We start from the raw sequence: 15,151 nt of genomic DNA on the forward strand, positions 1-15,151 counted from the left end.
GGATCTTCCCAACCTAGGGATTGAAACCAGGTCTCCCGCATTTCAGGCAGATTCTTTACTGTCTGAGCCACCAGGGAAGCCCAGATAAGAGAAGGAGGTACAAGGTAACGAGGTAAACATTACTGGAACAACATGGTTAAGTTTGCTTTTGAACATATTGAAGTGCCAGAGTCCTCAGACTGATATCCAGGGAGAGGTCAGTCTAATACTCGGAGGAGCACACAGGAAGAATGACAAGAGGATAGCAGAGGGCCACATAAGTAGGAGGAAGTAAGTGAGAGGCAGAAGTGTCAAGAGGAAGCTATTGAATTCACAAAACTAATCAAACATGTCTTTAGCTGGAGATGATGGTTGCCTTTGATCCTGAATAAAATCCAGGATTAAATAGGGCTCTGCAGGTCTTTTGGTAAAGTCAATAATTATATCAACACAGGGCTTCCCAGGTGGCTCAGTGGTAAAGAATCTGCCTGCCAATGCAGGAGCCTTGGGTTTGGCCCCTGCATCAGGAAGATCCCCTGGAAAAAGAAATGGCAACCCACTTCAGTATTCTTGCCTGGAGAATCCCATGGACAGAGGAGCCTGGGGAGGCTACAGTCTATGGAGGCACAAAAGAGGAGGACACAACTTAGTAACTAAACAACAACAACAAATAGCAACTCCAGGTTGTTGTTATGGGAAAAGAAATCTATTGATTAATTAGTTTATTAACAAAAACCTTGTTGTTGAGCAGTTACATGATGTGTACCAGGAAATGTCTGCCACACCAGAGGAGGGAGGAATCTTACATTTTTGCTTCTTTCTTCTTGAAGAAACAGATAATGTTTAGTAGACGGTACTGGTGAAATCTGCAATTGATCAATCTTCATCCTCCTGCCAAGCAGCAGCTAACTTGGAACTATTAAACCCTTTTATGAAAAGCCATGTTCATTGTATCCTTTGTGTATAATTTTATAACTAGAATAAAATATTACTATAGACTGCTGTTTTATCTTTTTCCTTTGAAAATATGGATTATGGCAAGAAGTACAAATCTTTAAAAAATAAGGACCAAACAACTTTAGAGAAAAAATACTTCACTGTAATTTATTGAACATTCAATAAACATTCAACTAACTGCTAATAAAATGCCTTACTGGAAAAAATGATACCAAACAAAATAAATTTAAGTATTTTCTTAAAAAATCATTTTAAAGTTAGCTCTATTCAGTTAGTGACTAATACAATAAAGGCAGACAAACTTTACAAATAGCTGCTTTTATATCTTTCAGGCCATATTATTAAATGATGGCAAATGCTCAATACAACCATGTGTAGAGAACTAGGAAATAAGAAGATAAAGCCAATGACTACCCTCACATGAAATCATGTCTGAAGTTGCTTTGTTATCAAAATCTGTATTTTTAATCTGTTGTGAGCACTGAGACAAGCTTCACATATTATCCCCAAAAGAAACACAATGCACAATGTGATTGCCTGTTCAGCAATAGCAAGCACTACATTCATAACCATTTCATTCCAGGGATTAAATTAGGTCAGCCACAGTCTTTGGCATTTCCTCCACCGTAATGTGGTAGAAAGTCTCAGTGTCATAAAGATTCTTCTTGTCTTCTTCAATGTTTATGGCCACAGCTTTCCTCCCAAATTGACTCCCGCTTCCAATTCTGAACAAAAGAAAAATTATTCACCAGAATATCAGTTATCAAGTATTACATGAAGTACAAATGATATGAATTACTTGTTAACCACCAGTGGCTCTTTCTTTGCCAAGATTATACTTGGAGGGCTTCTAATCAGAGCACTAGATGCTAATCACAAAATCTAGAGAAAAAGAAAATATTACTTTTGTGGTTGTTCAAAAAGATTCGTCTGGCTGCGAGACCAGATTCTATCAGGCAGCCTGAGTGTTATTACTTATAGAGCAGACTACAGAATTGTGCTTGGGGTAGTGAAATTAAAGCCTGTGCCAAAGTGGGCCAAGAGCAGGTGTTAGCCTGGGACAGATGTAAATACCAGACAAAAGAAAAGGAACAGGTGTGCGATCCATTTGACACATTTTTGGAACTACAAATTGAAAATATAAATTCTGGAATGTTAACTATTGCTTAGGACTATTCTGTCCAAGGCAATAACCACTAGCTACATGTGGTTATTTAAATTAAAACTAAATAAAATAGAAAATGTAACCCCCAGTTGCATTAACCGTATTTCAGTAGATTCTTGTGGCCTGTCACCACTGTGTTGGGCAGCATGGATATGGAACATTTCCCTCACTACAGCAAGTTCTACTGGACAGACTTGGTTTAGGACTTAAAATTTTTCTGTGTTTGGGGAACCTCTAGAAAATGTGTATGGTAACCCATATTTATCACTGATTTCTGCTCAGGTCACCTCATACACTGTAACACTATTGACTGTACCACTGTATCACTATTACCGCCACAGCCGTCTACTAAAACAGATGATAGGCCCAGTCAAAAATGTCTTGGCTGGAACAACTTAAAATATCAAATAACCAGGACAAGAGGAAAACAAATAGGAAAACACCGACTTGCTCTTTATCCAAACAACATGCTGGTGCACTTAAGAGTCTATGTTCTAAATCAGGTCAATACCATTTCTGAGCATCACCTCATCATCTATTCTTACCAACTACTACTATATTTTCTGACAAAGTTATTTTTATATAAGTAGCATGACATAATTCAACTTATTTAAGTGATAAAGCTACTATAACTAAGCCTGGGTCAACATAAATTGCTACCAGAAAATGCCAAGAAAAATCTCAATTATTCAGGAAATCATCAAGAATGCACAAGATATGAGAAACATGACCAAAAAAAAAAAAGACTTGTGTGTAAGTTAAGAAAGACAACCAGATCTAACAGCATTAGTGATGTTCCCTTTGAATATAAACTATCAGTTCAGTTCAGTTCAGTCGCTCAGTCGTGCCTGACTCTTTACAACACCTTGAATAGAAACTATATAAAGTCCAAAATCTGAACTACATTTCACATTGTTTTCCCACTGTGTTTTGATTAACCACAAATCTTTCTAAGGACAATTTAAATACCACTTTTCATCAACACATTTCCTGATTCATTTATCTGATTTTCAAAGTTGTCTGGCTGACAACATCATACTTGGAAAAACAATACATGATTTATTTTTCCAGAATAAAAGCAAATAATTCAGTGAAGATGACAAATACTCAACTGAGAATACAGCTTTTACAAGAAGTGGGCAGATCATAGTTCAAAACCATCAACATTAGTTGTACATAAAAATATGAGCCTGAGATATGATAATATATTCAAATTCTAATTCAAAAGCAACTTCTATACAATCTTTCAGGACACAAAATTGTAATGAACTTCCTATAAATCACACCGCTGTCTGTGGAGTAATCTTTATTTCCCTATATTGCTTGAGCTGACAAAGACAATGAAAAATCTTCCCCTCACAATCAACTTTTAGTAGATAAATAACATAATGAAATTAAATACCAGTAAGTCAGTATCAAAATGTAGTTTGTACCTTATCAAGGAGTTCCCTCTTGGTAATGCCTCTTTCTTTCTGTCAGCACCTGCAAAATATTAATAAGCCTTAACTCTCAGGAGTCATTTGTTGAGTCAGGGTTTAAACTGGTTAATGTGTATGAAACCATGCATCCCTGGGTGCTACAGTGGCATGGCAGACAGGACTTGAAAGGAAGCAGTCTTATTTTGAGCAGGGGGCAAAGACAATGCAGCACTTCTCAGCTACGTTGTAATTGGATCCTGCTTCAGTTTATTAAGGAAATAATGAGATATTAACAGTGTCTTAAGGAGCAATACCAGGGAAGAACAGCTCCTGCCACATAAGAGACTGAAATCCTGACATGCGTTTTCTCAGATCCAGTCTACCCTTTGTCTTGAGTCCTTTAAAAGAACAGCCTGTGTACTGGCTGGTCCCTCATATGTCATAGACAGCATACAATTCCTTCCTTACAGTATTTCAGAGAGGAAAATGTTAATTCAGATCAGTGTCAGAATAAAAAGCCATTTGACTTCTCACTTCTAGCCCTACCATTGGAAGGAACCCATTAGAAATTCATTCTTTTAATTCTGCCAAAATACTGATATTACTGTACCAAATTTTAGAACAAAATACTCTGGAGTTAGTTACCTGTAGTTTTTCTACTATCTGGTATGGTTGTTTTTCTTCTTGTGTTTACTTTGTTAGCTTTATTACAAGCACTAAGACACTACAGATACTAGTTACTACAATTTTAGCACAGAGCTTAAATAAGGAGGTAAAAAAAAATCCTGGCTATAATTTTTATGTACATTAATTAGAAAAACATTACTCTATTTCAAAATTATAAGATACAATAATATATACCTTTCAATGATCAGTTCTTTCTTGACTAGAATTTGAAATGGATCTCTCAGGAACTTTTTGAGGACTTCAGCATGTTGATTGGCATTAAGGCAGAAAGGGACACAACCTTAAAAAAGAGACAATGACTAATTATGATGACATATCAACTATAACATTTTTCATAATAACACTTAGAGGAATAATGTTTGAGACCAAGCGTCCCTGTCTTACTACAGAACTGAGCTAGACAGAGATTGTAGGAAACAATTGCTTTTGGCAGGGGAAAGGGCAATATAGCACTTCACAGCTATATTGCAACAGTTATTCCAACCTGCCCTCTGCAAAAAATCACATGCACAGCTGAGTCCTTATATTTGATTTCTGGTAAAACTTGTGGATTTGACCTTTAATCCTTTGGCTCAATATTTTTTATCAGCTTCATCCAAAATAAGCATCTTGGTCCATTTGGGAAAGTGAAAAAAAGTTTTACTTAAAGAGTGAGTTGTGCATAGAGACTTCCTTCCAGAGACCACAGTACAGAGGAGGGGGGAGGGAAGAAGAAGTTTACATGAAGAAATCTGACAAACTCTCTCAGCCACATGATCAAGGTCAACATCAATAGTAAAAACACTTGATAGAATGAAATGAAAATGGTATTTTACCTCTGTGGTCTTCCTCCTCAAGATCCCTAACTACAGTCTAATCTTGAGGAAAACGTCAGACAAATTCCACTACAAGTGCATCCTACTAACTATCTGACCAATGCTTCTCAAAATGGTGAAGGTCATTAAAAAAGAAAATGGTGGGGAGGGAGAGGAATTTGAATAACTGTTACAGGCAAGAAGAGCTTAAGGAGACATAATTAAATGTCATGTGGTATCCTGAACAGGATTCTGGAACAGAATAAGAACACTAGGTGAAAACTAAGGAAGCCTGAATAGATTCTGGACTTTAATTAATAATGTGTCAATGTTGGTTCATTAATTTTAACAAATGTGCCAAACTAATATAAGTTGTTAACAATATAGGAACCTGGGAACGCTCATCCCAATTTTCCTGTAAACTTAAAACTGTTCTAAAAAATAAAGCCTATTAAAGAAAAGTCTTAGTATCATCTCTAGATACTCATGCTTGGCAATGGCTTAAACAATTAGGATAATTATTTTCCTTCCCATAACCTAAATATCACTGGTTTAAAAATGCCCTAGGAAAAATATGCCAACACTTACAAAGATATCTTCTACATCAAATGTTCTCCCTGGAGTACCAGGGATGTTGTGTGCTGCCTCTTCCATCAGCTTACAGCTTTTGCATTTTATTTTGAACACTTGTTCCATACAATGCAGGCATGACAAGTTGCTCCCAGGTAGTATCCAAGTGCTAGAAGTATCTTTTGGATCTAAAAGTCAAAAGCTTAAATTATTATGTTCTGCAAATAAAGCCTCCATCACATGACTTTCAAAGCACATGGCTAAATGTTAAACTGTTTATATTTAGTTTAAAATTTTGGTCTGCTAACAGTTTTTATGTAGCACAATGTAGAATCACTTCCAAGCTTACAAGGCAGACAAATCAAACTGCTTTAAGATAAAATCTTTTTAAGCATCTCATTTTTAATTTTAGATTTTTGTGTCCTTTCAAAATTGGGATCCTCAGTTTTCTACACATACCAGCTAAATAATTCAAGAACCCAAACAAACATTTTCTACATTATTCTGTTATGTATAAGACACATAAGTAGGGAAATAAGCTCTATATTTATAGAGCCATGGCAAATTGTTCTGATATGTATTCACTGATTATCATTCACTTCAAAAATAAGTATCTTTCCAATAGGAAACTTATACAGCCTTGAGTTTTTTTCCCATTGTGTTTTAATTGGCAGACTTGACGTTAATAAAGCCTATAGCTTTGTTAAGAAAAGCTTTATTTTAGAGCTAACATAGCAATAAGCTTTGAAAATAGATAGCAAGCAACACATGTATCACGAGTGACAAAGATTCCTAACTAATTACAGAGACCGCAGTTTTCATGTTGCAAAATTGCATTTAAACTTAACAACAATAACAAAAAGGGCATAGATTCTGTCTACTATAAAAGAAAGAAAGCTTTAATTTCTTGGTCTGTTGAAAGCCCAGGTGAAGTGGACTACCATGAATTTATTTTATTACAAGTCTATCCAGTGTGCAATTTCTGTAGCCCTTTGAGGAGGCTTGCTGCAGGCACAAAGAATACAAATAGTTGGATTCACCCCTGGTTGAAGTTTTCTCTGGTGGGCAACAGCTAGTAATAATTGTAGCATTTATAAACCTTGGGGATGGTAGTACAGGTTTTTGGTAGTTATGATTTTAGAGATAAACCAAGGTTCAGAAATGTTAAATGACTTGTTTACTATTACTTAGGTAACAGTCAATAGTTGCTAAGATTAGACCTTTAATTTTCATAATTCTACATTCTCTTCAAGGTGGTGGAAAGGTTTTTCTGGAGAAAAACTGGGAAAAGTTCCCAAGAGGAATTTTAGAGAATAGTTTGTAAGTGAACTATGTTAACACTGTAAACACTAAGGAAATAAAAAGAAACATAAAACTCCTACAAAGCTTGACATTTGGTTTTTAAAACATACTAAGTCTACCTCACCATAAACAGCCACTGACCATAAACCTATTTTTTGGCTTTATTTCTCACCCTATAGTCATTTTCTTTCCCTTGGAGAGTGCTAATGTTTCTTTCTGTTTATAACACAATGAATATTAAAGCATGTAAGATTATACATGGGGAACAATTTCTGAGACTAAAATATAAATTTTTATTATATTAGCCTGGCTTACAGATTTGTGATTTGATAAAGTTGGTATATTATGGTCTAAAATATCTGCTTTAACTATTATTGAATAGTACGTTTCTTTGCAATGAAACTCACAATATTCATAATATTCTTAATTACTTGGCTTTTTTCAACTTAAAACTAAAATACTTATTATCTAATAATTTATGCCAAAAATTCACATTTACTAAAAGTTAAAGTGTAATGGTTAATCATAGATAAAATTAATAAATTTCAATGCCCCAGGCACTTGATAAGAATTTAATACAACAATCCTATGAAGTGGATACAATTATTATCATTTCTACTTTAAAGAAGAGGAGATGGAGGCCCAGAAAGATTAGGTAACTTGCCTACTGCCATCAAAGTGTGAAACTAGGTTTTGAACCCAGGTGTGTCTCATTCCAGAATACCCTTCACTGCCTTAATCATTACCTATGCAATGATGTATGGATCTCTTGCATGAATATAACCTTATCCACTGATATCAAAGTCAAATGATAGGCCATTGTGATTTAATACATATATAATATACTTTCATCATCACACACTAAGTCAATATTCCTTGACAATTTAATACAGTTTCTTCCCTTAAATATAAGGTAAATGCCACAGCAAAGAACCTAACTATAAAACAACTTTCCAGGCCCCCTGAAAGATAAATTTGCTTTTGTTAGGTTCATTCTAACAATTAAGAGAGCTCCCGGGGAATCTTTTTTTGAAATGCACACCTGAGAAGGACAGAACTGAAATGGCTTTTAAAGTGTCCTGGCCCCATTACTTCCTAGTTGCATAATCTTGGGCTTCATTAGAACACGGATTATAATACTCCCTATATAGGCAGTGCTATGAAAGGACGCTGTAAATGGTTAGGAGGTTTTATAAATGGTATTCTTGCTTAGGATTGCCAAATAAAAAACAGGACGCCCAGTTAAGCTTCAGACAAATAACTAATACTGTTTTATATTTTTAATTTGATTTGATATCGCAGACATTTATAATAAAAATTGTGTTGTTTATCTGAAATTTAAATTTTAACCAGCATCCTGTATTTTTATCGCTAAATCTGTCAACCCTATTCTTGGCCCCATAGGTAGGAGGTGTCTGGAGGATGGTAGGCCCAGTTCCATTCCCCCCACTCCCACCGCTAACGGGAGAAACTAAGGCAAAGGGCAGGTTGAAGAGTGAATCTCGAGCAGGGGAAGAAAGGGGAGGGCTGGGTGGAGGAGGACTTCTCACGGTGGGGCTGAAAGCAGAATCCGCTGACAAGCAGATTCTACCGAGCCTCCCGAACCCCCGCAACTCGCACCGCTCAGGCGGGCCAACACCCCAAGCCCCCATCCCTGGGCAGGAACACAGCCGCCTTTCCACCCACCGTTGCCTGGGCGGCAGCAGCAGCAGCAGGCTCTGGACTCGCTGCCACCGGTTCCTCTCAGTCGCCATCAGCAGCACCGACATCACAGAGGCCGCCGCCATGTCCCTGGAGCCTGGACGCTTGTTGATGTGCAACTCCTTCTCAGATGTGACCCAAATCGTCCCTCCAGACCGTATGGAACTCTCTTGTCCTCCTCTGGCCACCGTCCAGTCTGATCCAAGAAGTAGGCCAATCTGAGCGAGGCATTCAGAGGGGGCGTCACCGCTAAAACCAATCAAAGAAGAGAGCAGAGCTGCAGTGCAGGAGATGGCTGCGTGCCCATGGGGGTCCCTGCTTTGTTCGTAGGGTAGGGCCTGCTGTTGTCAGACCTTTTAGGCTACCTGAGTGCCCCATGGATATTTCTTTCTGTGGTTTATGGGGTTCTTTTTCTCTCATGGGCTTCAGGGCGAAGAGCCCTTATATGACCCTTAATCTTACAGAATTTTCTGAGGGGAAGAAGAAAGGGGGAATGTCCTGATATAAAAGGGTGTGGGGTATGAAAAATACAACATTTTATAATGTTTCCAAAAATGTGAAAAACATGTATTTAAAACAAATCCTCCTCTTAACTGTCTCAAAATTGAAATTACAGAATTTTAAAATAAACTTGTTTATTCTGTATTATGTTTAAAAAATTGAGATATAATCGACACATAGCATTGTATAAGTTTAAGCTGTGCAACCTATTGGTTTGATACCTTTATGTATTGCAATATGATTGCCACCATAGGATTAGCCAACACCTCTTTCATGTCACATAATTATGATTTCTTTTTTGATGGGACATTTAAGATCTACTCTTCTAGCAACTTTGAAGTACATGATACAGTATTGTTGACTACAATCACTAATGCAGTGCATTAGATCTCTAGAACTTACTAGTCTTCTAGTTGCAAGTTTGTAGACTATTTTTACAGCAATAATGAGCATAAGATAGAGCTTAACCCTTCCCCCACTTAAAAAAAATCAGGTTATTCTTACTATTGAGATTTAAGAGTTCTTGTATTTTAACAGTCTTTTTTTTTTTTTTTAAGTTCTTTGTATGGTTTAGATAATAGTCCTTTTTTTTTTTTTAACAGAGAATTATATTTTTCATACATATTTTCTATCAACCCATAACTTCTCCTTTTATTCTCTTAATAGTATCTTTCACACAGCAGAAAAGCTTCATTTTAATGAAGTCTATCTTATCAAGTTTTTTTCATGGTACATACCTTTGGTATTGTACCTAGGAAGTCTTCACCGAATCCTAGGTTATCTAGATTTTCTCCTATGTTATGTTGTTGTTTGTTGTTGTTCATTTGCTAAGTCATGTCCGACTCTTTGCAACCCCATGGACTGCAGTACACCAGGCTTCCCTGTCCTTCACCATCTCCTGGAGTTAGCTCAAACTCATGTCCATTGAGTCGGTGATGCTATCCAACCGTCTCATCCTCTGCTGCCCGCTTCTCCTCCTGCACTCAGTCTTTCCCAGCATCAGGGTCTTTTCCAAGGAGTCGGGTCTTTGAATCAGGTGGCCAAAGTATTGGAGCTCCAGTTTCAGCATCAACCTTTTCAATGAATATTCAGGGTTGAATTCCTTTCAGATTTACTAGTTTGATTTCCTTGCTGTCCGAGGGACTCTCAAGCATCTTCTCCACCACCACAATTTGAAAGCATCAATTCTTTGGTGCTCAGCCTTCTTTATGGTCCAACTCTCATATTGGTATATGACTATTGGTATGACTACCATACATACATGTGACTATATGGACCTTAGTTGGCAAAGTGATGTCTCTGCTTTTTAATACACTGTCTAGGTTTGTCATAGCTTTCCTTCCAAGGGGCAAGCATTTTTGAATTTCATGGCTGCTGTCACCATCCACAGTAATTTGGGAACCCAAGAAAATAAAATCTGCCACTGTTTCCACTTTTCCCCCTTCTATTTGTCATGAAGTAATGGGAAGGGATGCCATGATCTTAATTTTTTGAATGTTGAGTTTTAAGCCAGCTTTCTCACTGTCCTCTTTCACCTTCATCAAGAGGCTTTTTATTTCCTCAATTTCTGCCATTAGAATGGTATCATCTGCATATCTGAGGTTGTTGATACTTCTCCTAGCAATCTTTATTCCAGCTTGTCATTCTTCCAACCTGGCATTTTGTATGATATACTCTGCATAGAAGTTAAATGAGCAGGGTGATAATATACAGCCTTGATGTACTCCTTTCCCAATTTTGAACCAGGCTGTTGTTGTTCCATGTCCAGTTCTAACTGTTGCTTCTTGACCTGCATACAGGTTTCTCAGGAAACAAGTAAGGTGGTCTGGTATTCACATCTCTTTAAGAATTTTCCACAGTTTGTTGTGATCCACATAGTCAATGAAGCAGAAGTAGATGTTTTTCTGGAATTCCCTTGCTTTCTCTATGGCCCAATGAATGTTGCCAATTTGATTTCTGGTTCCTCTGTCTTTTCTAAATCCAGCTTGTACATCTTGATTCATGTGCTGTTGAAGGCTAGCTTGAAGGATTTTGAGCATTACCTTGCTAGCATGTGCAATGAGTGCAAATACACGGTAGTTTGAACATTCTTTTTCATTGCCCTTCTATGGGATCGGAATGAAAACTGTTATGGGAATTTTATTGTTTTGTGTTTTACATTTAGGTCAGTGATTCATTTTGAGTTAATTTTCTGAAGGGAAAAAATGGTTCCATACAACAATTGTTTTCATTTTGTTTTAATTATGTATATTTATGTCTGCTGTGTCATGAGGTAAAATTTATATCATGCTATGGTTTGCAGTCTAAGAAGTTTGAATAGCTTTGCTGTAGTCAGTGGTGCTCACTGTGTGGTCCCAGGACCAGCAGCATCAGTAATCCTGGGTACTTGTTAGAAATGCACATTCTCAGATCTCATCCCACACTACTGAATCAGAATCCCTGAAGGCAAGGACTAGGAGTTTGTATTTTTTAAAAATTCATCTATATTTCCAGGTGATTCTGCTAGTTTGAGAACCACTGATTTAGACTAAACCAGGTGGCCCAATGGTACCTCACCTCATTTGTGGCACCCAGGGTGGATCCTTTGTCTTTCTCTTCATTGTCAGAGGCATTGCTGACAATCCACCAAAAGAGGGGTAGAATCTACTTTGGTAGTGCTTGTAGGATGATTTGTCTTTCCAAGCTCAGGCAAATCCTTACCTGAAGGCAGAAAATGGTCTAGAGTCATATGTTTAGTGATACACACTTTGGTTCTTATACCCACAGCATCTACAAAATGAGACTAAAGCCATACAAGGTTACTGTGGTGATTAAATGATATTTGTGAAATGCCTGCCATCATACCAGGTGGTACAGAGCAGTCACTTACTATATGGTGGTGATCAGATCAGATCAGATCAGATCAGTTGCTCAGTCGTGTCCAACTCTTTGTGACCCAATGAATCGCAGCACGCCAGGCCTCCCTGTCCATCACCAACTCCTGGAGTTCACTCAGACTCACGTCGATCGAGTCAGTGATGCCATCCAGCCATCTCATTCTCTGTCATCCCCTTCTCCTCTTGCCCCCAATCTCTCCCAGCATCAGAGTCTTTTCCAATGAGTCAACTCTTCTCATGAGGTGGCCAAAGTACTGGAGTTTCAGCTTTAGCATCATTCCTTCCAAAGAAATCCCAGGGCTGATCTCCTTCAGAATGGACTGGTTGGATCTCCTTGCAGTCCAAGGGACTCTCAAGAGTCTTCTCCAACACCACAGTTCAAAAGCATCAATTCTTCGGCACTCAGCCTTCTTCACAGTCCAACTCTCACATCCATACATGACCACAGGAAAAACCATAGCCTTGACTAGACGAACCTTTGTTGGCAAAGTAATGTCTCTGTTTTTGAATATGCTATCTAGGTTAGTCATAACTTTCCTTCCAAGGAGTAAGCATCTTTTAATTTCATGGCTACAGTCACCATCTGCAGTGATTTTGGAGCCCAAAAAATAAAGTCTGACACTGCTTCCATTGTTTCCTCATCTATTTCCCATGAAGTGATGGGACTGGATGCCATGATCTTCGTTTTCTGAACGTTGAGCTTTAAGCCAACTTTTTCACTCTCCACTTTCACTTTCATCAAGAGGCTTTTGAGTTCCTCTTCACTTTCTGCCATAAGGGTGGTGTCATCTGCATATCTGAGGTTATTGATATTTCTCCCGGCAATCTTGATTCCAGCTTGTGTTTCTTCCAGTCCAGCGTTTCTCATGATGTACTCTGCATATAAGTTAAATAAACAGGGTGACAATATACAGCCTTGACGTACGCCTTTTGCTATTTGGAACCAGTCTGTTGTTCCATGTCCAGTTCTAACTGTTGCTTCCTGACCTGCATACAGGTTTCTCAAGAGGCAGGTCAGGTGGTCTGGTATTCCCATCTCTTTCAGAATTTCCCACAGTCTATTGTGATCCACACAGTCAAAGGCTTTGGCATAGTCAATAAAGCAGAAATAGATGCTTTTCCGGAACTCTCTTGCTTTTTCCATGGTCCAGCGGATGTTGGCAATTTGATCTCTGGTTCCTCTGCCTTTTCTAAAACCAGCTTGAACATCAGGAAGTTCACGGTTCACATATTGCTGAAGCCTGGCTTGGAGAATTTTGAGCATTACTTTACTAGCGTGTGAGATGAGTGCAATTTTGCAGTAGTTTGAGCATTCTTTGGCATTGCTTTTCTTTGGGATTGGAATGACAACTGACCTTTTCCAGTCCTGTGGCCACTGCTGAGTCTTCCAAATTTGCTGGCATATTGAGTGCAGCACTTTCACAGCATCATCTTTCAGGATTTGGAATAGCTCAACTGGAATTCTATCACCTCCACTAGCTTTGTTCGTAGTGATGCTTCCTAAGGCCCACTTGACTTCACATTCCAGGATGTCTGGCTCTAGGTGAGTGATCATACCATCATGATTATCTGGGTCGTGAAGATCTTTTTTGTACAGTTCTTCTGTGTATTCTTGCCACCTCTTCTTAATATCTTCTGCTTCTGTTAGGTCCATACCATTTCTGTCCTTTATCGAGCCCATCTTTGCATGAAATGTTCCTTTGGTATCTCTGATTTTCTTGAAGAGATCTCTAGTTTTTCCCATTCTGTTGTTTTCCTCTATTTCTTTGCATTGATCGCTGAAGAAGGCTTTCTTATCTCTTCTTGCTATTCTTTGGAACTCTGCATTCAGATGTTTATATCTTTCCTTTTCTCCTTTGCTTTTCACCTCTCTTCTTTTCACAGCTGTTTGCAAGGCCTCCCCAGACAGCCATTTTGCTTTTTTGCATTTCTTTTCCATGGGGATGGTCTTGATCCCTGTCTCCTGTACAATATCACGAACCTCATTCCATAGTTCATCAGGCACTCTGTCTATCAGATCTAGGCCCTTAAATCTATTTCTCACTTCCACTGTATAATCATAAGGGACTTGATTTAGGTCATACCTGAATGATCTAGTGGTTTTCCCTACTTTCTTCAATTTAAGTCTGAATTTGGCAATAAGGAGTTCATGGTCTGAGCCACAGTCAGCTCCTGGTCTTGTTTTTGCTGACTGTATAGAGCTTCTCCATCTATGGCTGCAAAGAATATAATCAATCTGATTTCGGCGTTGACCATCTGGTGATATCCATGTATAGAGTCTTCTCTTGTGTTGTTGGAAGAGGGTGTTTGTTATGACCAGTGATATGGTGGTGATAGCTGCTGTAATTGACACTGCCTATCACAACTGGTAAAGAATCCGCTTGCAATGCAGGAGAGCCCAGTTCAATCCCTGGCTTGGGAATATCCCCCAGAGAAGTGATAGGCTACCTACTCCAGTATTCATGGGCTTCCCTGGTGGCTCAGATGGTAAAGATTCCGCCTGCAACGCTGGAGACCTGGGCTCGATCCCTGGGTTGGGAAGATCCCCTGGAGGAGGGCATGGCAACCCACTCCAGTGTTGTTGCCTGGAGTATGCCTATGGATAGAGGAGCCTGGCGGACTACAGTTCATGGGATTGCAAATAGTCAGATACTACTGAGCAACTAAGCACGTCGCAACCTTTGGCATATAATTGATATTCAATAGATGTGACTGATTATTAATTTGTTCAGTAGAGAGGAAGGCAGGCTATTCTGACTTGTTCCTTGATTTTGCCATACATCAGAGCAATGTAATTTGTCAGAGACAAGAGATAAATCATAATTAGGATAGATAAAAAGAGGCACAGAAGGGAGGAGGGCGGTGGAGGAGAGAAGACAGGAAGCCTGTCCATGTTCACAAGAAAAATGGAGATAATGACTGTTTTCTTGAAGGAACAAGGAGGTATGGGCTATTGAAAGCTATGCTCATTTCTGCTTAGTTATACGATTTCAGAACTGCAAAAGGGACCTTGGGGATCACAGACCTACTCCCTCATGGCCCAGGTAGAGTAGCTGAGGCCCCAGAGAGTGTGTGTGAAAGATGAGGGGACAGAACTGGTTTCTGAAGACAGACACTGCCTGTTACATCTTGCCATAAGTCAGCCAATTCATCTCCATGGAAACCCCTGAAGATTGTGAAGGTACAGATGTGGGAAGGAGA

At 38.6% G+C, this 15,151-nt stretch overlaps 3 non-coding genes across 3 annotated transcripts; all 3 read right to left on the reverse strand.

The window, feature by feature from the left end:
• Positions 1-3,650: 3,650 nt before the first annotated feature.
• LOC133255210 (small nucleolar RNA SNORA63) lies at positions 3,651-3,782 on the reverse strand. The gene has a single exon (XR_009738901.1). It is a non-coding gene; the product is annotated as a small nucleolar RNA SNORA63 (small nucleolar RNA).
• Positions 3,783-4,118: 336 nt separating this feature from the next.
• Positions 4,119-4,293, reverse strand: LOC133255401 (small nucleolar RNA SNORA81). Its single transcript, XR_009738932.1, has one exon. It is a non-coding gene; the product is annotated as a small nucleolar RNA SNORA81 (small nucleolar RNA).
• A 268-nt stretch (positions 4,294-4,561) lies between these two features.
• On the reverse strand, positions 4,562-4,692 carry LOC133255217 (small nucleolar RNA SNORA63). Its single transcript, XR_009738902.1, has one exon. It is a non-coding gene; the product is annotated as a small nucleolar RNA SNORA63 (small nucleolar RNA).
• Positions 4,693-15,151: the final 10,459 nt, after the last annotated feature.

Source organism: Bos javanicus, chromosome 1 (genome assembly GCF_032452875.1).
Source record: "Bos javanicus breed banteng chromosome 1, ARS-OSU_banteng_1.0, whole genome shotgun sequence".
NCBI lineage: Eukaryota > Metazoa > Chordata > Mammalia > Artiodactyla > Bovidae > Bos > Bos javanicus.